The 6,719-nt window shown below is 42.7% G+C and overlaps 1 long non-coding RNA gene across 1 annotated transcript in view; it reads right to left on the reverse strand.

The window, feature by feature from the left end:
- Window positions 1-6,719, reverse strand: part of LOC113608263 (uncharacterized) — a 150,726-nt gene that overhangs the window by 92,920 nt on the left and 51,087 nt on the right. The window contains exon 4 of the long non-coding RNA XR_003428283.1: window positions 2,545-2,715. This is a non-coding gene — a long non-coding RNA (uncharacterized LOC113608263). The remainder of the gene's footprint in view (window positions 1-2,544; window positions 2,716-6,719) is intronic.

A 6,719-nucleotide genomic window follows, 5' to 3' on the forward strand; every position in this document is an offset into this window, starting at 1 on the left:
ACATAGCATGTCTTCACTTGTGGGACAATCGTTTGAACATCTTTCTTACAAAAATAACAATGAATCTTCTTCCGGGTTAGCATCAGATCTCAAGGGAATGTCCTGGCCCAGACAAGACAGAGCACATGTGGTCAAAGTTGCATGTAGGACAATGATCCTCGACCCTGGCTACACATTAAAATCACCTGAGGACCTTTTAAAAACTATTCATGCCTGGGCAGCATGAACTCAGACCAATAAAATCAGAACCTCTGGTAGTGAGGCCCAAGGATAGGAATAGAAAACTGATTAGAAAAGGTGATTTTAACAGGCAGTCAGAAATGTGAACCCCTGGGATAGAGAGGTCTTCACTGTAGCTTTGTTTAGAAGGAAAACAATGCAAACAACTTATAGTTTATTGATTGGGTGTGATTAAATTATGATGCATCTACACAATGGGATAATTACCAGTCTTCTTTTTTTTTTAATAAGGCAAATCTATAAGCGTTAGGAAAAACCATTCTCTCCATCAATACTTTGGGTACAATTAAGGCCTATAAGTTTGGGAGAGGCCTATAAAAATGTTAAAGACCTGAAAAAAGAATGTTGATTACAAAATACAAAAATAAAACTGCAAAGTTGCAACGAATGTGTTTGTCTATAAAATATATCATGCCAGCTTCAGCAATTGTTAGGTTTAGTATTCATAAAATTATTACATTTGAAAACAGCTGGTAAGTTCTATTTTTACCTCAAGAATTCCTGAGTATGCATTGTCAGTGGTTCTCAAAATGTGGCCCCCAGAACAGCAAAATCAGCCTTGTCTGAAAACTTGCTAGAAATGAAGACTCCTAGGCCTCACCCCAGACCTACTGAATCAGAAACCCTGGGAATGGAGTTCAATGAATGCTCTGTTTGCACAAGCCCTTCAAGTGACTCTGATACAAGCTTAAATATGAGGACCACTGTGCTAGACGATTACCAAAATAAAAGGATAATAATCTTATAGAATAAAAATTAAAATAACCAATCATAAACTAAATAAGTAGCCAAGTAATTTACAAAGCACAATTTGAAAATCCTTTCAAAAATTTCTGAGAAAATTATATATAGCCTAAAAAAGTCAAATATAAAATTACCATATGATCCAGCAATCCACTCCTAGATATATACCCAAAAGAATCAAAAGCAGGGACTCAGGGCTTCCCTGGTGGCACAGTGGTTGGGAGTCCGCCTGCCGATGCAGGGGACGCGGGTTCGTGCCCTGGTCCAGGGGGATCCCACATACCGCGGAGCGGCTGGGCCGTGAGCCATGGCCACTGGGCCTGCGCGTCCGGAGCCTGTGCTCCGCGTCCGGAGAGGCCACAGCAGTGAGAGGCCTGCTTACCGCAAAAAAAAAAAGCAGGGACTCAAACAGATATTTGTATATCAATGTTCATAGCAGCATTATTCACAATAGCCAAAAGGTGGAAATACCCAAGTGTCCACAAGAGATGAACTGGTAAACAAAATGTGGTCTATATATACAATGGAATATTATTCAGCCTTAAAAAGGAATGAAATTCTGAATTCATGCTACAACATGGATGAACCTCAAAAACATTACACTAACTAAAGTAAGCCAAACACAAAAGGACAAATATTGTAGGCTTCTACTTATATGAGGTATCTAGAATAGGCAAATTCATAAAGGCAGAAAGTAGAACAAAGGTTACCAGGAGGTGGGGAGAAGGGAGGGAGGAATAGGGACTTTCTGTTTGGGGTGATGAAAAAGCTCTGGAAATAGATAGTGGCATGGTTGCACAACATTGTAAATGTACTTAATGTCCTTGAGTTGTACGCTTAAAAATGGTTAAAATGGTGACTTTTATGTTGTATATATTTTACCACAATAAAAAAAGCAAGCTGGAGAACCAGGAAAGCCAGTGGAGTCATTCAGTCTGAGTCCAAAGGCCTGAGGACCAGGGGAGCCAGGGGTTAATTCTCAGTCCAAGTCTGAAGGCCTGAGAACGAGGAATGCTGATTTCTGAGGGCAGGAAAAGATGGATGTCTCAGCCAAGCAAAAAGAACAAACTTGCCCTTCCATCCTCTGTTTGTACTCGTCAGGCCCTCAACAGATTGGATGACGCCCACCAGCATTGGGGTGGGGGGTGCAGGGGAGGGCATTTTTATTCAGTCTACCAAGTCAAATGCTAATCTCTTCCAGAAAAACCCTCACAGACACCAAGAAATAATGTTTCACCAGCTATCTGGGCATCCCTTAACCCCATCAAATTGACACACAAAATTTACCATCACAGGTGGTTTATTTACCACCTGTACGCTTGGACTATAAACTCCTTGAGGGTAGGGACTGTTGTTCATGGGTCTCCAATATCTAACACAGCACCTAAATCACAGCATTAACTAACAATAAATGAATGAACGCGTGAATAAGTGAATGAGCAAGTAAATGAATAAATGAGTGCACAAACAATTGCCACATAAGTCTTTAGGTGTCACGTCCACTGAGATTACATGCAAAATTTTGTGCACACGTGAATTTTCCAGAGAATGGGTCCGTACCTTTTATCATAGTATCAATGGGACACATGACCCCAAAGTGCTCAAAACCACTGGTGTAGAGATGGGGACAGGATGGGTCAGACTAGACGATTTCCCACGGATGGCCCCAGGCAAGCATTTCAAACAGATCAAAAGTGAGCGGCACGCAAGCTGACAAGATGACGTATCACACTGAGGAAAAACAAGAGAGGAAATCAGAGTTTACTGAGTGAAACCTGTCATTAGCCGACCATTCCTCTTCGTGTCCTTGAAGTTCACTAGTTCTCTGATTTTACAGAAACAAATGAATACTCTGGTCATTATCCTGATTGCAGTTCTGGCAGACACTAGCTAGACACAGATGCTTCCAACTTAAAGAAATTTCAAGAAAAAGCTTGTATTTGGAACACCTGAATCCTCTGCTGAGGGACGAGCCGGGCACTCATGTAAGTAAGGAGGTCCTACTGGGTAGCAGAGGCCAAGGATACACACGATTATCGCACGGCCTTAGAGGAACTCACAGTTTCATGGAAGAGAAAGATAATCCTCTGCTCAACTCCCCTAGCAATCAGACAAATGCAAATTAAAATAACAGTGAGAAACCTCTGTAGACACATCAGACTTTCGGTGAGGATAAGGGAGAATGGGATCTTCACGGGAGTGAAAAGCTAAGGTCGTTCTGGAGGGCACTGTACGAGTGCTCACCGTGTACCCCACCCAACCTTACCCCAGGGTCAGTGTAGCTTACCTACCACTCACGGATCTTACTCCTGGTATAAACCCCCGAGAAATTATCACACTGATTCCTAAGAGGACTTATGCAAAGTTGTTTTCCAAGGCTCCTGGAAACCCCAGATGCTCCCTTATTGTCTCCTGCTACTTACAGAGAACATGTTGGAAACATTAGTTAAAGCTGTGCCACAGAGGGAAGAACTCAAATGTAATGCCCTAAACCTAGCCTCACCACCTAGCTCCAAAATTGCCATCTTGAACCACTGAGGATGTATAATTCCCATTTGGGGGTTGGTAGGGTGGGGGGAGGTGATTAGAGGGCACATGTTCCCTGGATGCTGAAGACAGAAGTCAATTCAGAAACATGGCCTTCCATGCAACAGCCGTCTTGGCCATCACTGAATGAGAACATAGAATGAGGAACTTGGAAATTAACCTCTCTGGGTCATTTCATCTAGTCCTCTGCCTCCCGTGGGTCGCATGATTAAAGCATCCTCAGGAGCCCAGATCTAGGGAAATGATTTTCCATTTTTTTCCTGAGATTCTTTAAAACTTTGATTCAGGAGGGCTATGAACTCTTGAATAAAGGGGACGAGAGAACTCAAGGGAAAACTACGATGGTACACAAAGGTTTTGAGCATGGACCCCAAATATAACTACTTTATACTTTTAAAATATCAGTGTAGTTCCACTTACCAGTAATATGCTCTATCCAAGTTGCTTAAAAATATGTTTCTCTAAAAGGATTAAGCCTCACAGGGCTGTGGTGAGGGAAAAATGAAATAATAATTATGAAGCATTTAGCACATTATAGATAGCCCATCGATGTCAGCCATTATTCACAAAATGTTTCCTTTTATTTTGTTAGCCAATAAAATGTATTAAGCCCTTTTTTTTTTTTTTTTTTTTTTGCGGTGCGCGGGGCTCTCGCTGTTGCGGCCTCTCCTGCGGCGGAGCACAGGCTCCGGACGCGCAGGCCCAGAGGCCATGGCTCACAGGCCCAGCCGCTCGGTAGCATGTGGGATCCTCCCGGACCAGGGCACGAACCCGCGTCCCCTGCATTGGCAGGCGGACTCCCAACCACTGCGCCACCAGGGAAGCCCTATTAAGCCCTTTTTAAAAAAAAAAAAAAAAAAATTTATTTATTTGTGGCTGTGTTGGGTCTTCATTTCTGTGCGAGGGCTTTCTCTAGTTGCGGCGAGCGGGGGCCACTCTTCATCGCGGTGCGCGGGCCGGTGCACGGCCTCTCTTGTTGCAGAGCACAGGCTCCAGACGCGCAGGCTCAGTAGTTGTGGCTCACGGGCCTAGTTGCTCCGTGGCATGTGGGATCTTCCCAGAACAGGGCTCGAACCCGTGTCCCCTGCATTGGCAGGCAGATTCTCAACCACTGGTCCACCAGGGAAGCCCCAATTAAGCCCTTTTTTGTTCACTGAATTAGACCTTAGGAGTAAAGACTGGACATAGAATTTTTGAAAGCTGAACAATAACTTGGATATCATCCAGTCCATTTTTTCCAAATCAAATCTTAACTGTAACACTGAAAAACAGTAATTAAAAAGAGCTGCTGTAATGGGAGAGATTGGTAGAGAGCTGTCCTGTTGCCCTCCCCAGGGAACCCTAGGATCCCACAGAGCACAGTTTGTAAACCACAGCTCATCCAACTTCTTCATGTTACAGATGAGGACGGGGGGGGGTTACTGGTCTAATTGCTTGTCAAAGATCACAGAAGCTGGATCTCTGATATCAAGGAAGCTACCAACTAGCTATGGAAACTGGATGTGGAAGAAAATTGGGGCTAATTTTTTCAAGTTGTATTAACAAAGCCAGGGCATTAGCCAAGTCCCATGCCCTTTGGGTTTCAGCTTCTCCACTGAACTTTTGGTTCTCAATAACTTCTGCCTTAGTATCTACTACCCTAAAAAGAATGATCATTTATATGCTCAGTGACTGGTACAAATTTTTCATTGAATACTTTTATGAACTTGTGTATCTGTTATCTAAGTAAAATAAAAATACAAATATGTTGATATTGTAATGAAGGAAAATCATTTTGAATCATTTTGAATAAAACATCCTTATATAATCTGGAAATATGTAGAAAACACTCAGAAAGCAAGCATTTATATGTGATGAACTTTATATCACTTTTATGTAGCACTGAAGATTTATTTTAAAAACTTACTAAGAAATAGTTCAGACATACAAAATGAGCTCTACTTCTCTGACGCCGGATTCTGAGCAGGGCAGAGTGACAATGAAGATAGTTGCTTTAATAAAATGCAACTCCTCCCTAATGGTAAGACTGAAGATTAAATGATTTTGAATGTTGGATATTGTCATCACTTCCTACTAAGGCGGGAAGAACCAAAGGGAAGTGAAACTTCCCTCAGTGCTCCGCCCCACTACCTGGAGTTGGCGGTTCGCTGCTCTGCACCCTCCAGATCCTCCCTTTTATCATCTCTCAATACTGCATTAGCTTTCTGTGGGAAAACCCACCGACATCCTAGTCTATGTTTTGAATCCTATTTCAAAGGCCTCAAATGGAAACAGAGAGGGACTTAAACCAGAATGCAGAGCAGATGAAGTGTGGCTCATTTACCCTCCACCAGCATCCCCTCTTTCCACCAGCCCTGGACAGACAAATTGTTCTTACCCAACATATACACTCAGCACAATGGAAGATGAGGGCTCAGACCCTGCTGTCAAGGTCTATTATCTAGTGGCTAAAAAATTCAAACACATAGATATTAAAAGGAAACAAATGTTTCAGGGGAAGATGTTTGATACCAAGTGAGTAGAATGAATTGTAAATGTCCTGGGACTTTAAACCACAAAGAAAGCATTGCTAGTATTTAGAAAAGACTTAGCAAAAAGAGATGGACCATGAGCTAAGCCTTAAATAACAGCAAGAATTGGATGGACAGGAGGGAGGGTGTTCCAAGTGGGGGAAACAGTGAACAGAGGACCCAAAAAAGGAAAAAAACATGAAGTATGGAAGCAAGTGGGAATGCTTGTCTGAGCAAACCTAGGCTCTTTGATTAGAGATAGAAAGTGAGGCCAAACCACAAAGGGTCTTAAACACCAGACTGAAGAGTTTACACCTACCCTTATTCCCTCCCTTCCCCCCATTCCCCCATGACACTAATCAGATGGGAAAATTCACAAGCAGACGCCTGGCCGCCTCACTACCAGAAACCCATGGATGGCAAATACCTTTCCTGCTTTATACAAAATCTCATCTATTGGTAGAAGCTGCAAGGGAAGCTGTGTTGAGAAAGATTTTAAGATGACTCCTGAACTCATTGTGAGCACTGTGATTTATAACTGGTGCCTGTCAAGGATAAAACACAGAGGCATTGCAGTAAGAAAAGCAATGCAGATGCTTTGCCTTTGCCAATTGTGCTTTATCCAAAAGGGATGGCTATCCCAAACCCGGAAACAACCTAAATGTTCAGCGACAAATG

Source organism: Aethalodelphis obliquidens, unplaced genomic scaffold (genome assembly GCF_003676395.1).
Source record: "Aethalodelphis obliquidens isolate GAN/ISIS:26980383/991018 unplaced genomic scaffold, ASM367639v1 scaffold52, whole genome shotgun sequence".
Taxonomy (NCBI): domain Eukaryota; kingdom Metazoa; phylum Chordata; class Mammalia; order Artiodactyla; family Delphinidae; genus Aethalodelphis; species Aethalodelphis obliquidens.